Below are 27,661 nucleotides of genomic sequence, written 5' to 3'. Positions count from 1 at the left end.
ACTAGAAACAGAAAAACGGTCCCAACCTCCATTGTCATAATCAACTTCAAAAAGACCGCTAAATTCCTTAAGCCCCCAAAACACATATCCTTCGGAGCCCACACCAACTTAGAAGTCAAACCCTATATAAAGCAGGTTAAGCAATGTTCAAAGTGCCTCAAATACAACCACACTGCCTCCCAATGCACATACCGTAAGACTAAATGTAAAAAATATGCACAAACAGACTGCCAAGGCGCATCCACTGCAAATCCACCCAACACACTTCACTTTCAAACCAATGCCCATACAGACACACACTCACCCAGCAGGCCAACAGACACATAAACATAGACACGGCTAAAATCCAAACACGAAAATTTGCTACACCTGCATCTAAACCACTCCTCCCTACACCACACCCAAACACCATCCCACAAACAAACACCACACCCATAACCAACAGCTCTGTCTGGGGCCCCTACCGAGAAACCGCACCCACCTCACACACACAAGCAGCCACTCAACCAACCACGAACCCTCCCACATCTCACATAGCCAAAACATCAACCCACGCATGCAAAATAAACCTCAAAATGACCACCACAACACGACCCTCATCCAAGCACCCTACAGCCCATATGGCAACAACATGTACACTCTCCCACAAGCAAGCACAACAACAAAACACAAACACTAAGAAAACATCAGCTACACCCATCCCGCCAACACCTTCACAACCCTCCACATCACATGCCTCCCCCATGGAAACTCAACCAGCTAAACCTAATCCAACCGATGACGAAGATTTCTCCACTACTGAGGAAACAATAGACACTACTCCAACTAAAACAAACCAAACTTCCCAACCAGCCAACACCCCAAACCTAAATAACCTCACCTTACTCCTAGCATACATGCATAGTCAAAACTCACCAAAAGCTAGTATGGAATCCTTCCACAAAGTAGCTTTCAATCTAAAATTAACCGATCTTCCCTTCTTCCTCTTTAGCCTCCATCTAAAAGAACTCACCGAATAAAATAAAAACTAAAAACTAAATAACCGATCACCTGAAACCAATAATGGAAGGACTAAATATTTTTCAGTGGAACGCCAACAGACTCACCTCCCACGGCCATGAACTAAAAACTAAATTGAAACTAAATGAAGGCCCTCACATTGCTTGTATACAGGAAACCAAATTCTCAAAAAAATCGAAATTCACACTACCTAACTACAACTCAGTTAGAACTGACAGAGCTAAACCGAAAACAAGAAGAGCCGCAGGAGGATTAATCATATTTATCAGGGAAGATATAAATTACGAAGAAATAAAAATAGACACGCCAAACCTAGAAGCCAACGGCATTAAAATCACATTAAATAACCGAAACATAAACATCATAAATATTTACCACTGGGCGGAACAAAAAGTCCAACCTGAGGATCTAAACGAACTACTCAAAATAAGCGATAAATCTACTATATTCCTAGGAGACTTTAACGCTCACCATCCTACATGGAGCATAGATGATAAAATAGATAATCATGGCAAATTAATCTCCGAATGGATAGAAACAAACGACCTAGTACTCCTTAATAGCAACCAACCCACGATGTACGATAAGATAAACCAAAAAATGTCGGCTATCGACCTAACCATATGCACCGCAGATCTAGCCCAAAGCACTCAATGGGAAGTGCACGACGTCCCGCTAGGTAGTGACCACTTCCCCATAAACATAACCATAGGAAATACAAACGTACCAATCCAAACAGAAAACCAAGAACCAAAATTCCATTACAATAAAGCTAACTGGGACCAATTCCAAGATATCTGCAACGAAGCTAACTTAAACGAAATAGAAAATAATGATCCAGAAACCAATTGTAAAAACCTAACAGACTATATAATAAACGCAGCCAAAACCTCCATCCCCTTCAAAACATCTAAGACAGGCAAACCGACGGTACCATGGTGGAATGAGGAAATAGAACAGACTAGACGAAAACGTAAATCAGCCTTCAATAAAGCAAAACGCGACTACAAATATGTAAACATAGCCCACGAACTAAACCACCAGGTTCAAAAACTAGTCCAAATAGCCAAAAGTAGAGACTGGAAAAAATTCTGCGAAGGTATAAATAACCGTACAGATGCCAGAACAGTCTGGCGCAAAATCCACGCCATTAGAGGCTTAAAACGACATACAAAAACCCCTAACATTAACAACTCAACCAACCCCGCCCAAAAAGCAAATAATCTTGCCAACCACTTTTCGGCCGTTAGCAGTAACAGCAACTTCAGCCAAAAATTCCAAGATAAACTTAAAACAGAAAACAAACCCACAAAAGAACCAAACAATAACAATCTAGAAATAAATCAACCCTACACAATGGAGGAGCTCCTCTACGTAATCCAAAACAGGAAAAAGGGCACAGCCCCAGGATTATTAGACTTAACCTCTTACCAAATAATTAACCCCCCCCCCCCCCCCCCCCCTAACACTACTCCAGGCACTACTCAAACTATACAATCTCATCTACCTAAACGGACAGGTTCCTACTCCCTGGAAACAGGCCCTAGTCATACCATTCTCTAATCCTAATAAACCAGCTAATCAAGCTAACTCATATAGACCAATATCCCTAACTTCAAACTTATGTAAAGTAATGGAATCAATGGCTAAAAATAGATTACAACATTACTTAACCCAAAATAACATCATAAACCCAGATCAAAGCGGTTTCACTCCTGGCCGCTCAACCCTAGATAACCTCGCCCGACTAGAACAAGATATTAAGACAGGACAACTAAATAAACAATATACCACAGGCATCTTCTTAGACTTCTCTAAAGCTTTCGACATGGTATGGCACGATGGGCTAATACAAAAACTTAAAAAAATAGGACTCAAAGGTCAGATAATAAACTACATCCAGGACTTCCTAAACAAACGTAAAATAACCGTGGGTATAGACCAAACTCTATCGGACCAATGTCCCCTAGAAAATGGCACTCCACAGGGCAGTATCCTCAGCCCCACCCTCTTCAATATAATGATAAACGATCTATTCGAGGGCCTATCCCCTAAAGTAAACACATCAAAATTCGCGGATGATGGAGCCATCTGGATCCGCACTAAAAGCATGAAAATGGTCAAAAATCTACTCCAAAAATCTCTTAATAAAATACAACAATGGGCTGACAAATGGGGCTTCTCCCTTAACTCAGAAAAAACAACAGGAATAGTATTCAAACATAAAAACATGAAACCCGCCTCCCCAATCCTCCAGCTAAACAATCAAACAATCAAATTTCAAAAACAAACAAAATTCTTTGGACTTATTTTCGATGAACATCTCACCTGGGATGCTCACATCCAAAACCTAACAACTAAATGCAGTAAAGACCTAAACACCCTAAGATGCCTAACTGGCTCTAACTGGGGAGCCTCCAAAGATACTCTCCTCTCTCTCTACATATCACTAATTAGATCAAAACTAGATTACGGCTGCGCCATATACAACACCCTAAACAACTCTCTATCTAAAAAACTTGACTCAATACAATATCAGGCTCTCAAACTAATTACACGCACACAACATGGCACCTCCTACACCTCACTTCAGGCCTTAACAGGAGAAATGCCAATAAGTCTACGCAGGGAACAGCTAAGCTTAAATTTCTGGGCCGCGTCCCAATCAAACCCTCTCATCCAAAACTTAATAAACCAAAATATCACCCCTAAAAACCAAGCTCTAGCTCATAAACACCCCTTACTTACCCCAATATCCCAAAGAATAACAAACTACCTAAATGAACACCAAATTAAAAATCTTAAACAAAACTGCAAACAATCAAATATCTTCACCCCTAAACTTAAAATACCCAAAATAGACACAACACTGGCTAGCCAAATAAATAAACAAACCGACCCAAACATAGCTAAAACTACCACACTAGCATACATACACAAAAATTGGCCAAATTGGTGTCACATTCACACGGACGGATCCTCAGATCCGACCTCCAAACACACAGGTTTCGGAGTCCATACCACACAACCAACTAAAACCACACAATCCTTCCGACTCCCAAATAACCAATCAATATTCACGGCAGAACTAATGGGCATGGCCTCAGCCCTCCATAATCAAGACTCCAAAAACCACAAAAAAATCCTAATACTTACCGACTCCTTAAGTGGACTGCAAGCCCTCCAAAACAAAAATACCCAAAACCGACCTAAATTAATAAATCAAATACTTAAAAGCTCCAACAACCTAACTAAGGCAGGCAAACAAATAACCTTCTTGTGGATACCCGCCCACGTAGGAATATACGGTAATGAAAACGCTGATAAAGTAGCTAAACTATCCCTCAAAATCCCAGAAATAAGCTTAAACTTACCCATCTCAAAATCAGAAATTAAAATCACCAAAAAATGGCATAACCTATATCTAAACTCAAATAGCCAAATCAAAAAAGTGCTCAGCAAACCACTAACCAAACCAAAAATTCTCCATCCATCAAAAAAAAATCGACAGAGTAATCACTAAACTCCAAACAGGACACACCAACCTAAATAACCACCTAAAAAAATTAAAAAAACACACTACAGGTAACTGCCCACATTGCAAACAACTAGAAACCCCAGAACACTCACTCATCCACTGCACACACTACCTCACACATCGAACCGCATTACAAACCACCCTTAATCTAAACAAGGCTCTCACTCTAGAAGCAATACTAAACCCACAAAATAAACTAGAAAACTTCAAGGCCTTAGGCGTATTCTTAATCAAAACGGAACTAATAAAACGCATCTAAAAACATAATAACCTACCAAATCAAAATCACATAAACAAACAAACATCCACCATACCCAGCTCCCTTAGTTCTCCTCCCCAACCCCATCGGCATCTATTCCAAATCTAAAACTTCCCAAATTCTATATAAGCAACCCCTAAAGCCCCCTCTTGGGTTGCACAGACCACCTTCGCCCCTTTCGGAAACACATTAAACGGCCTGGCCGGGCCCGTGTGCGAAATACGCATCAGTCGGAAAGCGCACGTTAAATCTCCAAAGTAAGTAAGTAAGTAACTCTGTAAATCACTTGCTTGATAACAGTGTTAGAACCTACACCGAAACGTCACTCTTAATTGTAATAAAGAAGTTGTTCATCCATAAATTCTTATCCTTACTCTTAGGACTTATATTCGATGAACATCTCTCCTGGGATGCTCACATCCAAAAGATAACAACTAAATGCAGTAAAGACCTAAACACCCTAAGATGCCTAACTGGCTCTAACTGGGGAGCCTCCAAAGATACTCTCCTCTCTCTCTACATATCACTAATTAGATCAAAACTAGACAACGGCTGCGCCATATACAACACCCTAAACAACTCTCTATATAAAAAACTTGACTCAATACAATATCAGGCTCTCAAACTAATTACACGCACCCAACATGGCACCTCCTAATCCTCACTTCAGGCCTTAACAGGAGAAATGCCACTAAGTCTATGCAGGGAACAGCTAAGCTTAAATTTCTGGGCCGCGTCCCAATCAAACCCTCTCATCCAAAACTTAATAAACCAAAACATCAGCCCCAAAAACCTTACCCCAATATCCCAAAGAATAACAAACTACCTAAATGAACACCAAATTAAAAATCTCAAACAAAACTGCAAACAATCAAATATCTTCACCCCTAAACTTAAAATACCCAAAATAGACACAACAATAGCTAGCCAAATAAATAAACAAACCGACCCAAACATAGCTAAAACTACCACACTAGCATACATACACGAAAATTGGCCAAATTGGTGTCACATTTACACGGACGGATCCTCAGATCCGACCTCCAAACACACAGGTTTCGGAGTCCATACCACACAACCAACTAAAACCACACAATCCTTCCGACTCCCAAACAACCTATCAATATTCACGGCAGAACTAATGGGCATGGCCTCAGCCCTCCATAATCAAGACTCCAAAAACCACAAAAAAATCCTAATACTTACCGACTCCCTAAGTGGACTGCAAGCCCTCCAAAACAAAAATACCCAAAACCGACCTAAATTAATAAATCAAATACTTAAAAGCTCCAACGACCTAACTAAGGCAGGCAAACAAATAACCTTCTTGTGGATACCCACCCACGTAGGAATATACGGATATGAAAACGCTGATAAAGCAGCTAAACTATCCCTCAAAATCCCAGAAATAAGCTTAAACTTACCCATCTCAAAATCAGAAATTAAAAGTGTAAACAAGCTAAAAATCACCAAAAAATCGCATAACCTTTATCTAAACTCAAATAGCCAAATATAAAAAGTGCTCAGCAAACCACTAACCAAACCAAAAATTCTCCATCCATCAAAAAAAATCGACAGAGTAATCACTAAACTCCAAACAGGACACACCAACCTAAATAACCACCTAAAATCTTTTTAAAAAAACACTACAGGTAACTGCCCACACTGCAAACAACCAGAAACCCCAGAACACGAACTCATCCACTGCACACACTACCTAACACATCGAACCGCATTACAAACCACCCTCCTTCTAAACAAGGCTCTCACTCTAGAAGCAATACTAAACCCACAAAATAAACTAGAAAACTTCAAGGCCTTAGGCGTATTCTTAATCAAAACGGAACTAATAAAACGCATCTAAAAACACAATAACCTACCAAATCAAAATCATATAAACAAACAAACATCCACCATACCCAGCTCCCTTAGTTCTCTTCCCATACCCAGCCTGGCCATCAGGTGCCATGGCAAGAGTATGTCTTGTCCCAGAGAGGTGGTAGGCAGATGCTCCTTGGTGGGTACAGATACAGACTTAACAATCGCTGTCAGACATGTGTACACTGGAAGTGTGTCGATATCGGGTGCCTTGGCAAATGTACAACTGTTGGGGATTTTGTCCGAAACAGTACACCCCACAACCATCCTCCCGAAGATGAGGCCAACACCTGATTCCTTAGCAATCTCCGAGGACGAGTCCAGGAAGAGACAACGCCTGTTCAGGCCATCTACAATGAGGTGCTGCAAACCCTGAACAGAGAAGAAGCTGCTACCCTTCAGTCCTACAACACATTGAAGAGTGGATTGTACTGTTGACGAAGAAAGACAAGACCTGCCCTACCAAGGTCCTTGACTCAGGATGACCTGCCCGACACATGGAAGACAACAACAGATGCTCAGCGCTTCCTCTGCATTGATGGACAAGATGACAGAATCCTCTGCTTTGCAACAGATTTGAATTTGCTGCTGGTCACATCATTAAGCTTGATTGAGCGAAAGACATGATCAATGGAGAGTGACAAGTTTTTAATGTGCTATTGTAATGAGTGAGACATTTAATCAATATTTATTATTTTCTGACGCAGTGATGAGCTATTTTAATGAGTGAGTTAATCTTGTTGCAAAGCAAAGTATAAATAAAATTGTTATCACTTATCAAGGTTTTTTTCTCAGTCTCTCGTAGTGGGAGAGTCCATTCATACTGGGGGTAATGGGAGCTCATCAGTGACAGCCACTGGTGCATTACATTGTTTTGATAAGACTGTAGGCAAAGTGCACGCAAAGTGTAGGTGATAGTGGACCTAACTGAGGTGAAATGTGTGTTATGTAATATGCACATGGCAGCCCATCAAAGTATTAACGGAAAATATGTTGATTGATTAATCACTGTTATCTTGCACAGTGGATATGTCAAAAGTAAGAGTTTACATGTCTAGGTTCATGGCGTGAAGTGTTGATGTAAAAACAACATACTTTGTTCAAAGGGTTAACCGATAATGCATTGATTGATTGCTCATTGTTACCTAACTCTGTGGACATTTTGAAAATAGTTGTCTCAGCTTACTTTTGAGACTTGACACCTATGTAAAACACCTGAAACAAACTAAGTGATCAGTTGAGAAACGAACAAGGGTTATAATATCCCAAAACGATATATATTTTTTAAAATATTTGATTCTTATAGAGACACGTGGCATCGAATAAGTTTTTTTGTACAGCTGCAGACGTGTTGGGTATTGTTCCTTTGTGTGGATACATTCCTCGAACAAGGAAGCTGCCTAAAATTATACACATAAATTTGGTAGGTTGTAATCATGATGTTTGCATTTTGTTTTCCTCCATTATTGTAGCATTGGAAGGATTCATTCTAGTTCTTCTACATCTTGGTTGGGAAATTCTTCAATGCGTGATAGATGTTGTTTTCACAACTCTTTTCCTTTGTAAGTGTGTATATATTACAGTCAATTTGTAAAATGTGATTCTCTCAGGCAATTTATAAAATGTGTAAATATTTCAGTCATTTTGACTGAAAAATCTGTCCATTTCTTGACTAAATTTAATTAAGACGATCAAAAGGGCCTAAAAACATCACATTAGATTATTATGTAGGATTAGAAGCGAAACAATATAGAAATGTACTTTTCATCATAACATTTTCAGTCTCTTGGTGATGATATTAAACATGAAAATGTTTGGAATTCGTTGTCATAACCATTCAGATGGACATATTTTTCAGTCAATTTGTAAAATACCGTAACTGAATATTCAGGCATTTAATAAATTTCCTAGGTGAAAATTTTGCACATTTTGACCGTAAAAATATAAACACAATAAAATAAGCAATGCTCAGGAGACATATTTACTTTGTGTTGCAAGTGAAAATAGTGTAAACGAAAATCGCACATTAACCAAGCAAGTGACTTATCAAAACATTGTCACCATTAACGATGCTAACCACAAAGATACCTACATTTCCTTATTATTTCCAAAACTTCATTTCATTTTGTTGATCAATGTGACCCTACGCCCTTATACTATCAATAAAAGTGACAAATGTGCTTACGAATTGCTCAGCACAGGTTGCGAACTAGTCTAGGTTTCTGCTATATCATTCGGGTACTCACGGGGAAAAAACAATAACAAAGGCAACAACCAGGGGAATTGAGTTAGATCAGTGCCCCTTTAAGTTTCAAGTTACACTCGTTTTGCACAGCGTGACATGACAATGATCTCTTACAGAATTCCCATTCAGGTGTTTATTACAAACATATGGTTCTGTTCTGAGGAACAAAAGCTTCCAAATGGCATGCTGGTTTTCTTGGGGGAATAGTCAGCAAAGAGCCACAGTCACAGGAAACTAACCACAATTTTATTTACAAGAACAATTAACAATGAACAATTTACAATATCTTAGAATACAGCTGAGGGTGCCACAAATACCACTGCAGATGTGTGAAACAATTGTGCATTTCATCGCAAAAGCATGAAACTTGGCAGGGTTATAGATCAAGGTCCAACAAATAATTCTAGAATTGGCGCCATCCAAAATAATGTCTGTGATATTATCACAAGGAGATATTATGGTTTTACTTGTAACAAAGATATATTTCACATGCCAATTTAACAGAATATGATACACAGGATGTCAGAGGATGGTAACATTGAAAACTGGAGATGTAAGGGTGTCAGTATTATTGCTGAGTCAGCAAAAATGTCAAAATAATCGGTTCTCAGCTACAAACTTCACTAATGCTCCAAAATGATTCAGAAAAAAGCCATGTTTATGCTCTACCTTAGAAACCTTTAAGAACACATCATTGACTGTTAATATAGTTACTATATACTGTATCAGTTTATGTATAGGCTTGACCATTACATTTAGTTCTGATTTCAGGTCTACACATGGTAGTGCTTACCACCGCAGTCACACAAAAGCAGTGCATTTCAGTCCTGCTTGCTTGCATTTGCAGCATCCTTTACAACCCTTCTTGCACCCACAGTGCACCAGCTCTCGAGCTGGCATCAGGCAGGGTTGTCCAGAATGGCTTCCAGTCAGTGGGGTTGACCCATTCTCAGTTGCTTGGAGATGGCAATTCTGGTGCCACTTCAAGAGCTTTTCCCCAGCAATGTCCACCCTGGTACACAACCCTCTTGATGTGCTGCAACAGTGCTACCTGAGTGGGAGGGATGGCATCCATAGCACGCCCTTTGTTAGCAAACAACTCTTGTCGAGCATCACTGATGTTCTGCCTACTGCTCGTGCAGTCATAGAGCAGGATAACAAACTGCTCTAGCACAGACACTTGAGCTTCAGATGCATCATCTGGTCTTTCTGACAAAGCTAGGAATGTGGGGGTCACCCTCCTCAAAAGCCTGCCACGTATCCTATCCAGTCCTCTTTCCCTTCGTCCTGAAAGATGAAACAGTGTCACAGCTAGTGTAGGCGTGAAAGAGTGGGAGAGCCTTGGATTTCTCAGGTCCAATCGAAGCAGAGATCTCGTGTGCAGGTATATAGCAAAAGTGCTGGCCAAAGGCAACCCATACCTCTTAGACTTCTATCCTGACTTCTGCTGCCACTGCTGAGACAACAATGTCTGTTTTGACTGTACTGAGTAGGATCTTTTGGTAGCCATGGTGCACTGCATGTGCCAGATGCAAGATCATCCGTGTACCCGCCTCCTCGTGACGGCAAGGGGCCAGTAGGCTGGTGTCTTGTGAAGGATGATACAGAGCCGCATGTGGTAACAACTTGTCAGTTTCCAGTTGTGAAATGTACAAGAATGCAAAAAGCTCTACTTTGTGGTTTGAGAACCAACACCAGCACAAGCAGATCAGACTGTGTACCAAACTGAGCTTGCCATCCTGAGATAATGATGGGGGACATACTTGATTCTCATGTTGGAAGAAGTCCTCCAGGTTGGCAGTCTCGGGACTGACATGTAGAGTCGTGAGAACTGACATGCAGTCACTCTTCAAGGAAGAGTCTTGCAAAGTACTCTTGGATTTCTCCCTTGTAGGTGGTCAACTGAAAAGAGCCACCCTGTTCTGCTTGATTGGCTCCATAATAGATACTGAATGTTGCATAGTCCATGTGGTCCATGCTGTAGAATCATGGTGCAATCTTTGTCAGGCTGTCCACATACAGAGAGAAGTCTGCTGTCCGCAGTGATCTGATGTATGTCAGGACTAGCAATTCCAGCTGAAGAGCGGTGTACCAGAACTTGAATAAGGGGGTTGCATCACATTGCCAAGTGCACCAGTCATCAAACTGATCAGCTTGGCTTCCTGGTTCCAGGAAAGAAGCTCTGGCGATTACCTGGGTAACAGAACGGTTCAACGATAATGTGCTAGGAAAACACTTCCAATTAGAGACTGACCATAAGCCTCTTGTTTCCATATTTGGATCCAAATGTCTCAGTGATCTGTCTCTAAGATTGCAAAGTTTCAGAATGAGGTTAAAGTGATATAGTTATTCTGTGTTCTACACACCTGGCAAAAATCTGGCAATTGCAAATACACTGTCAAGATCAAATCCTCCTAGTTGAAGACAAACACTTTGAACAAGAGACTGACCTCTATGTTGATCTAGTAGTGTCACAACTTCCAGCTCCTGATGAGAAGTTAACAGAAAGCCTCAGAACAAGAGAAAGTGTATGGCAGAATATCCACATTCCTACAGAACAAATGGCCGGCATACCATTCCCTGTCAACAGAGGAGATGCAGCTGTACAAAGTGAGACATGATTTGTCTATGGTGAATGATCTGTTGTTAAAAGGCAATAGACTGGCAATACCTCCTACCCTTCGATCTCAAAGATTCATGCAGGACATCAAGGAATCCAAAAGTGTCCAGAGAGGGCAATGACAGCTGAAGGGTGGCCACAATTGAGTGCAGAAATCAAATCTGTTGTAGAACACTGCAAAATCTGTTCAAAGTACAGGAGAAATCCAACTGAACCTCTCCTACCAACACCAATTCCTAATTGACCTTGGCAGAGAGTAGGTACAGACCTGTCTGAAATGAACAAAGTAATGTACATACTTGTGATTGACTACTTCTCAAGGTACACAGAAGTCATCAAACTGTCTTCTACAACATCAAAGAGTATCATCAACAGTTTGAAATCTGGATTCTCTAGACATGGGATACCAGAGGTAGTTATCTCAGATAATGGACCTCAATATTCTTCACAGGACTTCTGTGAGTTTGCTCAACAGTACAACTTTACTCACATCACATCCAGCCCATTGTAGCCAAGGAGCAATGGAGAGGCTGAGCGAGGTGTTCAGTCATGCAAGAATATGTTGCGTAAAGCTGATGTTCCATATCTTGCAATGTTGGAATACAGGTCAACACCTGTATCTGGTGGATTATCTCCAAGTGAGCTTCTAATGGGAAGAAAGCTTCCATGTCATCCTACACAACTACAATCCAAACATGTGGATGTGAAAAGCTTCAAGCAAGCTGAATCTGTGAAAAGGCTAATAATGATAGATCAGCATGATCATCATCATAATGTGCAACAAATGTCTGAGCTCAAACCTGGTGGTTGTGTTTGGGTACAGGGGTACATCAGTCTGAGTCGAAAGTGGTTGGTAAAGCCGACACCCCACTGTCATATATAATTATTGTGTCAACCCAAAGGGGGAGGAGAGGCGCAATAGATGTGATCTCAAGTTAATTCCAGGAACTGAGGATACAAGTGTCAAAGTGATCCAACCAACTGTCAACAGCAGTTCTGGAAGTGCAAGTCTGTGGCCACAAGAGAATACTAACTCCAATTAAAGTTAATCCTCTCAGTCCATCATGTGTTCAAACTAAAAGTGGTAGACATTCAAAACCACCAAATAGACTTGATCTTTGAAATGCATATTACATTGTATTTGAATAGCATTTAACAGCGACATTGTATCAGTAATTTTGAAGTTTATTATTACTCAGAGTTATAGCAATGATCATAATAATGTTCTATTTTAGAAAACACTTAAGAAGAGTATTGTTTAACTAGAATGATCTAGTAACATACAGTAAGTGTTAAGGCTTTATTTTCAATGTAATGTTATGCATAATACATATGCTTCAAAGTGTCAAATGTTAATTTTCACTTTAGAAAGTATCATCATTTATTTGCAGTCTTTATTGCATATATGTGTTGACATGCCTTTAAATGTGTTAGGCATATATCTGCCTGTAACTAGAACATGTAGTCAATAAATCGATTGTTAAATCAGTTTCCGGTCAATAGTATCCATTTCAGTTAGGAATATCGATGCTGTTCAAATTTGTTTTTCTTTTGATCATGAGTGGTAGTTATTTACACATGGTAATATGGAAGTTTCTTTTTCTTAAATTATTAGGGTAAAGAAAAAACAAATCTGTCATATCTCAAACTTTACTTTTCATTTGTTGTTATGGTTATCACATTCAAAGGAAACTTCACTTCCAAGGTTTAATTCAACTATAAAATCCATCTAAAATGATTCACTGAAAACTATCAATAGTTATCGCAATAGTTCCTTTCAATGTCAATAGATTTCGCAATAGTGATTTCCAGACCAATAGTCATCCATAGTAGCCCCAATATATAATACCTGGTATTTTGACTGAATAGTACAGTTAGCAACTTAACTAAAGGAGAAATTTCATGTAATATGTAAACCTACACTATTATGACTCTTTTCTTTACCCTATTCAATTGGTTTTGAATATTTGGGACATTTTACAATAAGAGGTGTCCGTAGGCCCCAGATTTTAAAATAATTATATTCTGCTTTTTATGAAGTAGTTTCATTCGAAAAAAATCTTTCTGACAATTGACATTAGTTTTTATCTTATTACAGTTTGTCTGTTCACTCATTAGACACTTTGCAAAACGTAGTGACCATAGCCCTTAATACAGGGTAAGTGAGTCAGTTGCCGAGATATTTATCTTTGCACTTATTTGTTTACAAGTTTGTCACATACTACTTTCTAGAAGTTTTGAAAGGATTTGATAAAACTTACTAGATATTGATCACCGGGTATTTTCAGAAGAGAAACTGCTATTTTCAGTTTATTCTGCTTTCTTAGACAGGAAAAAAGGCAATCTCATTAAAACAAATCTTAGTTCACGTTATCGCTAAACAAAGATCTGAGGACATCCCATTAAGGGTCACGTCAGAACGACCTTTCATCCGGCCAATCAAAGCATCACTTACAAGATCATGAAAGTGATAGTTGGAATGTGTTTTCTAATCATGCAACCTCAAAAACGTCAACATGAGGTATTCCGAACGACAGTTACGACTGATTTGGTCAAAATTATCGCCTATATCCATGGTCGGTTAAATTTCGCAAAAGGTTGTTCTGACGTGACCCGAAATGGGATGTCCTCAGATCTTTGTTTAGCGGCAGCGAGAACTTAGATCTGATTTTAATGAGATTGGAAAAAAGGCTGTTTACTTTGCAATTGGCCCTATTGTGTTCAGTCATATAAAACACATACCTTCCCTCATTGTTTTGTTGAATATACTGTCTATTTCAATAGACTTATAAATATATCAATATATCATTTAAGGATTGAAGTTGTATTAGTTGATCAACAAATACAACATCAATCCTTACACTAACAGATGCATAAATCATAACAAAACTATCCATTAAACATCAAACTTTAATTATTTAAAGCGAACAATATCAACGCGGACAGTTGTGACGTCATCCGTCCCAAAGATTCCATTTGGATTGGCATCCCTTGCTTTTACAAATGGTAGAAAATGGCGGCTATGGAAATGTCATTCACTTGAAATGAGCAACCAGAAAACGTTGGAAAGGAATCCAGACTTGGCAGATGCTGAAAATGGATTGATATAAACGTTCTTTGAACTTTGGGTGTGTATTTGAGTCATTCTGCGGCTGCTGACGACGGGGATTACCGCTTAAGGCGGCGCGGTTGGATTTGCCGAAGTAATACACGACAGTGTGGAGCACAGTGATTTATTTTGATAAGTCGAGCATTCTCTTTTATAGCTTCCAATGGACGCTTCATTGATCTGTATGATCATATATGATCTGTCTGGCCTCAAAGCCTGCATCCTTCATAGCCTGAATCGATGTCGTCAGTGGTCCCTTATGATTTTAATGTTATTTTTTAGACATTGAGGAATTCCCCTTAAGTCTTTCTGTATGACATACTGACGCTCATCGGGAAATGAACGACAGTCAGCTTGGTAGTGTTCATCTGGGTGAGGTCACCCACTACTGTCAATATTTCAGTTTGTAGTGTCAGTAGCCCATGGGATGTTTATGATGAGTTTGAGACAAAACCGGTTGAAATTAAGAAAAACCCTTTTCGAGCATAAAAGTGGTAGATAGACCTTTTATTTTCTTACACCACTTAGAGCTTTAATTGCACTTGATTTTTCAACAAAAAATGCATAATAAAATTGACCCCTGATTGTGACCAGGCCGTATAAAAAGTTATACTATATCCTGACATACCCTATTTTTGAACAGTTAACCCTCTGGATGCCAGAGGGACATATATGTCCTTCCTCTACAACCCTCACTTTGAAGTCGAATAAAATTCAAAATACATCACCCACTCAACTACACTTTACAGTTTTGAATAAGGTGGGAAATTACCTGTTCTGTGATATCATCCACTGGCATTTTAGGCCAAGCAAAAGTACTGAACATGACCTCTGAAAATTAGGTACATCGTAAATGTCGCCATTTTTTACACATTACTAAATCACCATTCACGGCGTTATTTACAGCATGTTCTTAAATATAAATTTCGGATATTTACTCGGAGAAATGATTTTCAAAAACAGCATAATAGTGATCACGGGTATCTGTCTTTTATGAAATCACCAATGATCATTCCAAAACGTCTCCGATAGCCCTAGAATCGTTTAGAATGTTTTGGGAAACGCCGAAGTGAACTTTCCGCCATATTGGATAGTGTTTACAAAATCACGTTTCAGGTACACCGGTTATGAGACGCCTGTAACATCACGTATATTTCAAACTTATCTGCGATACCTACATCCTTGAATTCCTCATACATTTTAGAATCAAATGACCAGTGGTCTTTGTCACCAATACGAAGTGGCTAGATGAAATCAAGCAAAATAAGTAAGGTTTGAAAACGAACGCAGTGCTCGAAAAACTGGACATGGTTCAAATGTAAACAAAGCGAAATACAGATTTTACACAGTGTAGCATATTCTCCTATTTTGAGCTATCCATTCGTCTATTCGTTCAAGATATTGACTCAACATTTTCAGAATATGCATGGGAAGAGAATCGTAGGAAGAATTAGGGAATTTTAAATAGATACATTGCAATGATTTGATATTTTCAACAGAAGCTGTCAAAGTTACCGTCCTGGTTGACGCCATGACTGACGCAAAATCACGCACAACGACAACGGTATTTATCGGAATTTCTGACTATTTCCGTTTGATTCAATGAAAATTATGACAACAAATAACAGTACATAGATTATCAGAATGTTTCTGATTACTTACATGTCACATTTATGTTTATACGATCCCTGAATCAACGAAAGTCCCCTCGTACAATCCCGCGTACTGTTGAAAGTGTACACGCCATTTTGTAAAAGTGGGTCACAGGCAGTGATGTCATACGTCAACATTGTTGTACATATTTGGTAATTTCTTTGAGGTGAAGGTCCTTGAATGAGAGTGCACACGATCACTGTATCATGCTGTTTACAGTTTCAGTAATGGTGTATATTTTGCATGTCTTTTATACATTTTTTCACACAACTTATTTCACTTTGGATATTTGTCAATGTTCAAAATGAAATCATACGTACATGTATGAACCACAGCATGTATGAACAAACCTTTGATAATCTCCTGTTTATTTGAACATTGTTTACATAACAATGTGATGGGTTTATAGTGTCGACTGACTACGATATTTCTTTGCTTTGGACAAGTGTTACAAGATGAAGTGTAAATGTAACTGCAGCATGTATACGTATGTCTTGGGATGTGTAATAAGTCAATATTATAAGTTCATATAACCAATGTCCATGAATAGCCGTTTTATTTTATTTTATAACTAAAACTGAATATATTACTTTAACAAAATGGATAATATTTTTCGGTAAAATATATGCACACATTTCTGAAATGTCTTGGTCATGGATTTGTCTTTTATGTCGTTGGATACAGAGAACAGTGGTATCTAACGATTCGCCAGGTGCGCGTTAGTCCCAAACAATTTACGAATTATTCCTCTCGTTTTGCATTATATAATCAATGGTTTCATTCTGTTTTCAATATTGTGATCACAGGATAGTAAACAGTTTACTTTATTTCTCTAGGAATTGTGAAATGTATAAAAATAAAAACCATTCCAGGTACCCCGTTGGTTCAAACGTATATGATTATCCTGATAATTCTATACCAATAGAGCTTTCTTTGCATATTTTATTGTGTAAGAAAAAATAACATAATCATGAACAAATATATGTCCAATATTGAATATAATTTTGGTTGTTTTGAAATATTTTTTTGGCAATTTCATTACGTACATTGATGCCAAACAGGTGGGTGTCTTGTCCAATTAAGATACACGATAAACTATCTAATTGTTTACATATTTAAGACATTATTTACTTGGTGAGAGCAGTCATTTTATGTTGTGTAGAAAAAGCGTCAAATTCCGTTCCACACATCGAGATTTTCCATAACATGAACGAAAATTAGGGGAGATATATATTAATCAAAATACCAGTGTCGTATTTTTCCGACGTTATCAAAGACATAAAACCAGCAATGACGTCAAAAGGAATGGTGTTATTTTTCGGGTATTTCATTACATTGATGATAAGGCTAGTGCTCCATTAATAATGATGCAACATTAGTCAAATTACACTTACTTAATCAGGAGAATGTTGGAATCTAAGGACTAAGTTATAGGTTAGATAAGGCCATCCATTTCTCTATTACCTCCTATTTATGAAGTACGATTTCATCATTTCTTATGGGTACATTTTATAACTAAACGTGTACAGTTTCAATATCGATATTTGTGTTGGAATAGTTTGGTTCCTCCAGAACAAAACACCACGAAAATATATTGTCCTTACCCACAGCTAATTCTTACCAAGTGACCTGAGTTACAACAAACTAGAGCTAAGCATAGTGGAGTTATGCCCCTTTTCTCTGTACGTGTGTAACCTCTCTGTCACCTTTTGACGTCATAGAGAAAAATCAGTTTTCGTCATTTACGTCATGCTATTTTTGGAATTGAATGTATGTCGTTATACATACGCATATAACTCCATTTGATATGTAGTTATGTCGTTCAGATATTAGGCAGTATTTTGTTCGCCCACAGTTTCCGTAAAGCTTCCTAATAAAAAAAATTGTCGCACAGTACTTTTATCGGTGTACCATAAAAAGCGGAGAAATTTACTGTTTTTCAACGCAGAATAAATTCTCGGACAACACTTAGGAGTGTCTGTTTTTAAAACCGGTTTGATATTTACAGTTAAATTTACACCATCAAATGGGAAATTTAATATTCTCCACCTCTGCGTAATTTTATAGCCAGAGGTAGATCTAGTGCCGCGTGAGCGCAATTCTCGTACAACCTTCACTTTTCCGATCTTAGGAAAATGTGCGTCAGAAAAAAAACTCGGCATCCAGAGGGTTAAGATGGCATTGCTGATATTTCTAGATATGAATGAATCAAAACTCAAATTCTGCTTTATAACAGTAGTAGTAGGTGATGTCTGTAAGAAAAAAATCCTCGATAAAAGGTGTGACCTCCTTTGCCTCATCTGTAAACTTCCTCTGCACTCGAGTGACATCACCTATTTTGGAAAACCTGATTGGTTTGTACTTTTGTTTGAACAGACGTGTTTTGGCGCACAGTTCTCAACATAATTCTTGCAGACCGGCAGTAAAATAATTGAAAGTTTGATAACGATTAACAAAATATGAATATTTGTTAAATTAAGTGTTCACACTATTTTACTTTTCCTCTTCATCATGACACGGACACCAAAATTCTAAATGACGACAGAATGTTCTGACAGTTGACAGGCCGAATCTCAAGTGGCCAGCTTTGATTACGTCACGCCTCTCGTTCAAATGAGACAAATCAATATCATATAAGGCTGTTCGAAAATAGGGTACTCGTAGATACATACATGTGAATCCAATTGTGCTCATATAACCTGCCTAAATGTCATGCAAATTGCCGCCATAGTTTATGTAATACGTTGAAAATGGAGGGTGCAATTCAAATCTGCCGTTCAGCGATTCCATACTGTGCTAATCAATAACTTGTGAACGCGCCTTTGTGATTATAGGCCTACAACGAAAATAGTTTTTGCGAAGAGAATAAGGGACACGCAAGAAATGGACAAGCCGATATAGTGTAATATTTACCTTTACAGAGGCGGAATAATTCGTTCGATGTATTTCAAATTTTCTAACTGCTTCTCTGATACAGGCGACGCACTCCATAGCACCACCATTTTGTTTACATTACGGTGTCAGGTCAACTGTGCACTTCCGGTAAAATGTATCCTAAATCTTCCGGTGTTGACCCAAGCTCTGCAGCGTCAGAAGCTGTCCTTTTACAGACCAATCCTCAGGGCTATATTTTATCGAGAGGCACGCCTGTTATACACGCACGAACCCGCGTATAGTTCAACTATACTGTATTCAAGTTTCCGAACGACAAAACGAAATGGGCGGCTAATGATAGACAAATCCCAGTCAAAATTATAACAATTCCAAAATGTTTTTTGTCTGAATAAGAAATAATGAAAAGCGAACGCAGGATTCAGGGGCACAGTTTTCATAAGAAATAACGGTAAAGGAGCATTAAATTCTCTGAGCCTCGAAATTCGCACTGTAACATGTTTTATGAATGTGTACATATGTATTGGATTCAAGATACAATTTGACACATTTAAAGACATTGTTTTGTTTTTCATATTTGTACGGTTAGGAAGGTGACGATTCATACCATCTGATTTAATCACTTTAGACATCATGGTAACGTATCACACTACCCTAAACTACTAAATACATGCACGTTTGTAAAATTCGTTTGACCAGAAACTAGAACGTATATATACGTATATATAGAGAATACTACACTCATTCTCGTTAGATACCACTTTTACCAGAGACCATATAATAGATTATTATCTATTATATGGTCTGCTTTTACGAAACGAGTGGACTTTCTATGGTATCTGACTGAGATACCATAGAAAGTTCACGAGTTTCGTAAAAATGGTATCTAACGAGAATAAGTGTGGTATTTTATTTATTACCCACGTTAAATATGTATGTAAGTGTAAATTCTTTGACAGACCAAACTGAAACCGGTTGCAAAATCTGGTTGCGCATGAATATTGACATATGCCCAAATATGGGCATTGCGTACATTCCTATGCATACGTATTACAACATGCGTCTGCAGTTGTGTTTTCAAACATAACAGCACCGACGTTCAAGATCCTTTTGGAAGAATTTCTTCAACTTATGAGAATTTAAGCGCCATGTTGTTAGTACGCAGAACACCTATAAGAACATTTGAAAAGTCATGTAAGCGCCCCGCTTTGAATATCGGACCAACAGTTGGTCACTCGCACTGCCGGGGTCCTGCCTGTGCATTCAAAATGGTGCGGTTTCCTTGATCTATCAGCTGAATTTATATAATGTCCGTACCATTTTGGAAGAGGGAAATGAGAGTGTTCGCCAAAGACATTCATGTTTACTGTACCACCCTTTACTGAAGACGTGAAAATCAACACGCTCAAGTCTGCTTGCATGTCAGTGACAGCTTCGAACGAAGGGCAAGGTCACCACCGGAATAAGAAAAGACAACCGTGATCTACTCAGCGTTTTACCCTAGAGATAGGGAATGTTATTGTTCACCTTTGAGATATTTGGGGCCACATAACAGGGCACAATTCTCCGGAGTATTCGAATGATTTGTATCGGAAATGTTCACTTTGAGTGATCTGGTCGTGCAGTCGTGAACAAACAACTCCCGAAACAGTACCACAAAATAGACTTCAAAGAGGACACTGATGGGACAACCGGATCATCACAAGTAAGTCTAGATATCTGTCAAGATAGTTTAAACTGACTTCATTTCACCACGCTTATCATATTACGTTAAATCAAATTTGAAATTGCGAAAGTGGTCGGGTGTGTCACGCTCTTGGGTACTGTAGTGATTTTATTTCCGCGAACAATATGGTGATTAACTGCTCTGATGGTTCCGCCAATTAATAGTGTGATCGTCCGGCACGATCTGCGTAGTGTTATTCTAAAATGCGGTCCGCGACTGTTAGTTCAGAACTAGGGATTTTACCTTTCTTGAAGCTTCGTTGCAGACGATCCCTTTTCTGGCAGCGCTCGGCCATGTGCACCTCGGCCTCGGCTGCCCGAATACTTCCGAGGGAAACAAAATGTCTCCGACGGAAGTAGAGATCGTCTCACACAACACTCCTCCCTGTTTTCTAAGCTCGGGTACATCCGAGGACGTCCTTCATTGCTGAAGGTCCTCCCCCATCATTTCTGCTCAGGCACATCCGGAGACGTCCGTCATTGCTGGAGGAACACCTTATCTTTTAGCCGCTCTGGCACATCCGAAGACGTCCGTCATCGCTGGGAGGGATGCTTTAATATTGCTGGAAACCCTACTCCACACATTCAATCATGCGAGGCGTTAAGGGTTTGTACCCATGAATTGACACGGGTACTTAATTTACTGCGTCAATATGGAGTTTCTCTATTCTTGCAACCCTACTCCACAAATTCAATCATGCGAGGTGTTAAGGGTCTGTAGGTTTAATGGTATCTCCACAGCCTATGGCATCAGATAATTTAAGATGCAAAATACCCATGAATAGACACGGGTACTTGATTCACTGTGTCTTGTATTTCCTTGTACGTAATTTCTAAATCCTTGCATGCGATCCTAAATCATGCGAGGTGTTGAGGGTTTGTACCCCACAATTAGCATCAGATAATTAAGATGCAAAATACCCATGAATGGACACTGGTACTTGATGGGGTGAGTTGCGTATCATGGCTGTACCACTTCCCTGACCCCCAGGAGTAAACCCGGGTGTCCTTCTAGTCACTTACTAGAAGTGGTACAGGGCTCGGCTGTTGGCTGTGGTGGTGGCGAGAACCGATTCCACTGTTGTCCCACGGATCCTTGATACCAAGTAGGCCACCTCGCCTATATCATTTGGGGTGCTGATCCTGTTATTTCTCTGGGACAGGTAGGGTGCATCTGTCCCTAGGAGTAGCCTATCTTCTGGTACCCTCCTTAAAGCTTTTTGTTGAGATGTGAATCTCGCCACCATTCCAGAAAATCCAAAGTAGGCCCTGGGGAATCTGACCAACCAGGCCTCTAGAACCTGGTAATCTCCCCCAAAGCAATGGACATGAATGGCAATGTCTGATACACTATCTGCTTTGGATTCCTGGCAGTGCCTATCAAGGATGCCTATAGCAAGGCAATGGGCCACAGCACCAAAATTCTTCTTCTCGTCCATTGCGTTGCCACGGCAATGGACCACCACTGGTAGGCCTGATGGCTTGAGTTTAAGCAGGCTTTGGAGCACCTCCCTCTGTCGCACCCAGGAGGCTGGAGGGGTGGACTGGTCGATACCGATCTCCCCTAGGGCGACGACTTGAGGCTGTTTCAGGAGGTGGCAGATCTTCTCCTTGATAGCCTGGTTAAATTGGTCTGCCTTCTTAGGATGCAGACCAATAGCGGGATGGTAAAAACTGTTCCATGATGCATTGCATTGATGGTAACTTCAGGACATGGACGTTTGAAGATGTCACTACTCACAGCAGTTCGTGATCTGCTAGGACCATTGCCGTGAGCAGTGACTTCCCCGTGGGCACCTTTAAAGGAATTTGAGAGACCTAGCTGTGGCGCCCTGATTGCAGTTTCCAGCTGGCCTTCACTCCAGTGCGGGGTAGGACTTAGGCCTTTCGACCCACCCCGTTGGAGTTTAACTCCTTCTCCCCGGAACTCTGTTCCTCTTGAAATGATACCCTTTTGTCTTTACTCGGGCTTCTCTGTGGACAATTTATCTTAAAGTGTCCCACTTGGCCACACTGGTAACATTCATTGCTGCGACCAGGTGATGTTGCGGGACTAGAGGAACGGGAGCGCCTATTGCTAAACCTTCCCATTACTCTGAATAGCATGGTTTCCATCTTGTCGAACCTTGCCTCCAGCTGGTCCATTTTCTTTTCCAGGGTTGGTGTTCTGGAATTGCTTACTGGTGACCTTGAGACAGCCCTGACTTGAAAATCTCCACCCTCTTCTCGATCAGATGACAGGTATCTTATCTGCCTCTGCTTACCATAGATGGTCTGATGGGTGTGCTGGAATGTGCGCACAGCATCCATTGCTTTTCTCTAGAGAAAAGGGATGTAGGTTGGCTGCATACTGACCTGCCTCCTTCTGCTCACATCCAAGACAGAACCTCATGATGACTTGTCGCTCAACATAGTCTTCTGGCAATCTGTCAAATGCAATTGTTTCTGTTGACATGAGCCGTTAAGTCCTAAACTTTAAATAAAAAGCTGACCAACGGCTCTTTCCATCAAAGACCAGGGCCCTAGGTACCTTGATTGCCGGGCTGTGTCGGTCCTGACTTGCATAGCTCTGCCTTGGTTGATGCTGTCGGGCCCTTCCTCGGTTAGGAAACCTGTATTCCTCATCATCAACATGATCAAGCGCTGGCTCTCGGTCACGGAGAAATTGCCCAGGATGTATATCTCTTTCTGGTTGGTTTTCGACCCTTCTTGGCTGGGGAATTGTTTGAACATGTGTGGCCTGATATTTGTCAATGACAGAAATTAAATGATTTTGCTGACTTGTTCGGTCATCTTGAATCCGCGATGCTGTTGCCTGTGCTGGCACTTCAGGTCGAACCCCACCGTGGATATTCTGGTCTGGGGTTTGGACTGGGCTGCTTACCGGTAATTGTTGTATCCGCTCTTGGCGTTCTGCCAATAATGACTGAATTAATGCATCTCTTTGACGCAACTCTTCCTCATATGGGAGTGCTGCGACTTGAGCAAACGCTGGCGGTGAGTATGGTGAGTGGTGGTGGTTGATGTACTGGGGTACTGGGGTCATTAAACCCCCTAAACCCCCATACCCTGATGACATACAGGCCGCTGAACTTGGCCCCTTGTTGGCTGAACTTGATATACCTGGCTTTGAGCCAGAGGCTGGCTACCCATTGTAGGGCTTCCTATTTCAGGGCTTCCAGGTGCAGAGAAATCAAAATAGTCAGCCAAGGAGGTGACTTTATGAATTTTTAAATTTAAAAATTCCTCCCTGGTGATTTCCCCATTATTTTCAATGTGTGCCATTATTAATTTTGCTGTGGAACGACCGATGCCAGGCACTGTGACCAAATCTTGAATTTCACAAGAGTTAATGCAAATTTTGTCTTCTGCCATGGTTTGATTCAATTTTGAATTTTTGAACAAGATGGGGTTTTTTCAAAATCTATCGCAACACACAGCAGGTGTGGGATCCAAACTACCGCAAAACTCAGCGAGTGTGTGATCCCAATCTCGACAATATTGACGATTCCTGTGTTGTCTTGCCACCTCAGAATATTCAACAGATTTCAATTTATTATACGATTAATCCACAATGAATAGGTAACACGGTGGATCAAAAGTGGTAATAAAACAAATCTCACACAAAAATTTCGTTCAGAAAATACATATACATACAAACAATCGCTCGTATGCAAAGTATCACGGACGAGGGTAAAGGTCACGAGGTCAAAGGTTTTGTTGACGCTCGCAACAGACTGTCAAAATTTCTCAAAATCTGCCAAACACGTCAATTCGCGTGGCACATGAATGAAAAATGTTTGAGACATACATATAATAACATATAGCATCAATAATTACAATATTTGTCGTACAAAAAATGGAAAATATCTTCCAGTCGTACGACAAAATTTTCACTTCAGATCGGCAACGGTCAAAACAATCAAAATGGCAGCCCTTTCAAAAGCAGAAATCGTATTTTTGTTCGCAGCGCCACTGTAGTGATTTTACTTCCGCGAACAATATGGTGATTAACTGCTCTGATGGTTCCTCCAATTGATAGTGTGATCGTCCGGCACAATCTGCGTAGTGTTATTCTAAAATGCGGTCAGCGACTGTAAGTTCAGAACTAGGGATTTTACCTTTCTTGAAGCTTCGTTGCAGACGATCCCTTTTCCGGCAGCGCTCGGCCACGTGCACCTCGGCCTCGGCTGCCCGAACACTTCCGAGGGAAATCGAATGTCTCCGACGGAAGTAGAGATCGTCTCACACAACAGTACCCTCGGACTATTGAACGGTAGTCAAACATTGTAAATGGATAAAGCTCGATTATATAATGTCTGTTGAAGCTCAATGCATAACTCATACAGGATGCAAACCGAATTTGATGCGTGTGACTATCTTGTTTGGTTTAATAAAGTGTTTGTTAATATCCCTCACTCACATGAGATTGCTTCAGTTCTGCCTTGTAGTTGCAAAATGAATGACGTCTCGCGATTTTTTATGAATGAAAAAAGTACTCCCGGTGTGACAGAGGACACGGTTATCCAATCAAAACGAATAAAACAAGGTCAACCTTGTACGACAAACGTGTGACGTACGGATTTAGTATCTTACCACCTGTATCGTCCCCACATGGGTAATAAATGTATATATTCTTCATACAGATTCTCGGAATCTCACAAATATAACTGACAAGGACAGGCAAACTTTCTTTTCAGAACACATGAATTATATTGTACTCTGAACCCTTATTTATTTTATTTTATTTATTTTTCGTTTTTGTGAAGTTTTTGTGAATGTTGCTATCATTATGGTAAGTCACCAGAGAGGAAAGTAGATATATACACTCTAAACAAAAACAAAAAAATACACCGGTAGAGTTATAGTAATTTTATTGTACCCAATAATGTCGATATATTAATTCTAATATCACGGATACAAATATGAAATTTTGGAGCTCGATACTAGTCACATGTTGTCATTGTACAAGGCATTGAAAACTCTTCATTGCTTGTGTAACATAAGGCCACAAGTTGGCGCTGCACTCACTATCTCGTGTGACGGCTCTGCAATCACGGCTCTGCATCTCCACGTCACCAAGTGCACCAATTCTGTCCTGCGGATTTCTGCATGTAACGTGTTGGCTAGTTATGGGAATGTCTGCGGTGTGTTCTGACGTTGACGTTCTGGCGATCGAGTTCATCCCAAAGGTGATCTGGAGATCTCGATGGTCAGTGCAAGTCATTGATGTTGGCATTATCAGGGTAGTCTACAGTAACACAAGCCATGTGCGGTGGAGCATTGTCCTGTTGAAACAGCTCCATCTGGTGGTCAATGATTGGAAGAAGGTGAGGTTGAAGAATTTGATTCATGTAGCGATTTGTTGTCAAATTTCCCTGAACCACAACCAAGTAAGATTTGTGGTGTAGGATATGGCCACCCACGCCTTGACACTACTGCCACAGAAATTGTCGAATTCACTTTCACGGTGTAGACGACGATAAACACGCTGTCTTCCATCTTGCTGGTGAAGAAGAAATGGTGATTCATCGCTAAACCACACTCGTTTCCAGTCTATCAAATTCCAAGGCTGTAAGGTATGGCACCAATGCAAGCGTCGCTGTCGATAGATCTGTTGCAAAACAGGGACGATAACTTTGCTTCTTGGTCGGATTCAAACCTTGCAAAGATGACAGTCTGGTCCAATATCCCTCCTCAAACCAGGGATGTGTCCTGCAGTCTCCACAGATGTGGCATTGCGATGACGTAGGTGGAACAGTCGAATGTAGCGATCATGTGCATCGGTTCTTGGACGGCCTGCAGTGGAATTGAACTGTGTGTATCGGTCACAAAGGCGTCAAATGGTGCTGTGACGGACGTTGAAGTGGCCGGTTCTTGGACGGCCTGCAGTGGAATTGAACTGTGTGTATCGGTCACAAAGGTGTCAAATGGTGCTGTGACGGACGTTGAAGTGACGTGCAACAGAAGTCTGCGATTTCCCTCTTTTGATACGTCCTATGGTGATGGTCGAGCTTGAAAAATGTTGACAATTGAATGACAAATTATTGGCTTATGCTTGCCATTTTATAGCCGCTACCACGAGTTACGAATGCCATAACCCGTACTTGCATTTTGCTTTACTGTTCTCCCCCCCCCCCAACACACACACACACACACACAAGACTTCATTAAGGGTATATAGCATTCAAGTTATTTAATGCTATATAATTTAAGCTAATATCTTTTAGTAGTGGGTGACGCAATATCATAACCGAGGACATCTGGCAGGGGAGCGACTGACACACGCTTTCGTTTTGAGGTAATATAAGCCCTGTGCATGATCCCACTATTCCCTATTTAAATGATGTGCCTTACCCAGTGGGTAATATGGTTGGGAAATAATGATATTCAGTAGCCATTCAATTTTTGTTTCTAGCATAATCCATATATTGTTATCGACGTTAAATCCCCTAAATAAGTAGCAGGGGCATAAGGTGCTGTGAATATAACTTCTTTCCGCTTGTATATCTTGTAAGTATAAAGCATATAACTTGCCCTCGATAACAGGTTTATAAAAGCCTTCTGTATCTCCATGATCGGAAAGCGCAAATGTATCATATTGTCTCAGGTTATGCTTCCGGGACTTGAAGAATCAACAATTATTTATAATATGGAGTGTCACACTCAAATCTTCTGACTTTGGCATTGCAAAGAGGTTGGAAGTAAAAAAATGTGAGACA

The 27,661-nt window shown here is 40.1% G+C and overlaps 1 protein-coding gene across 2 annotated transcripts in view; it reads right to left on the bottom strand.

The window, feature by feature from the left end:
• LOC139480579 (coiled-coil domain-containing protein 24-like) overlaps positions 1–19,321 on the bottom strand; it is a 364,688-nt gene extending 345,367 nt beyond the window's left edge. For both annotated transcript variants that reach the window (XM_071263719.1, XM_071263720.1), the window contains exon 1: positions 19,236–19,321. The gene's annotated coding sequence lies outside the window, so the exon portion shown is untranslated. The remainder of the gene's footprint in view (positions 1–19,235) is intronic.
• Positions 19,322–27,661: the final 8,340 nt, after the last annotated feature.

This window comes from Haliotis cracherodii, unplaced genomic scaffold (assembly GCF_022045235.1).
Source record: "Haliotis cracherodii isolate W230 unplaced genomic scaffold, xgHalCrac1.p SCAF_4, whole genome shotgun sequence".
In the NCBI taxonomy this organism is placed as follows: Eukaryota; Metazoa; Mollusca; class Gastropoda; order Lepetellida; family Haliotidae; genus Haliotis; species Haliotis cracherodii.
The sequence above is the reverse complement of the archived record's forward strand: the minus strand, read 5'-3'. Positions and strand labels throughout refer to the sequence as shown.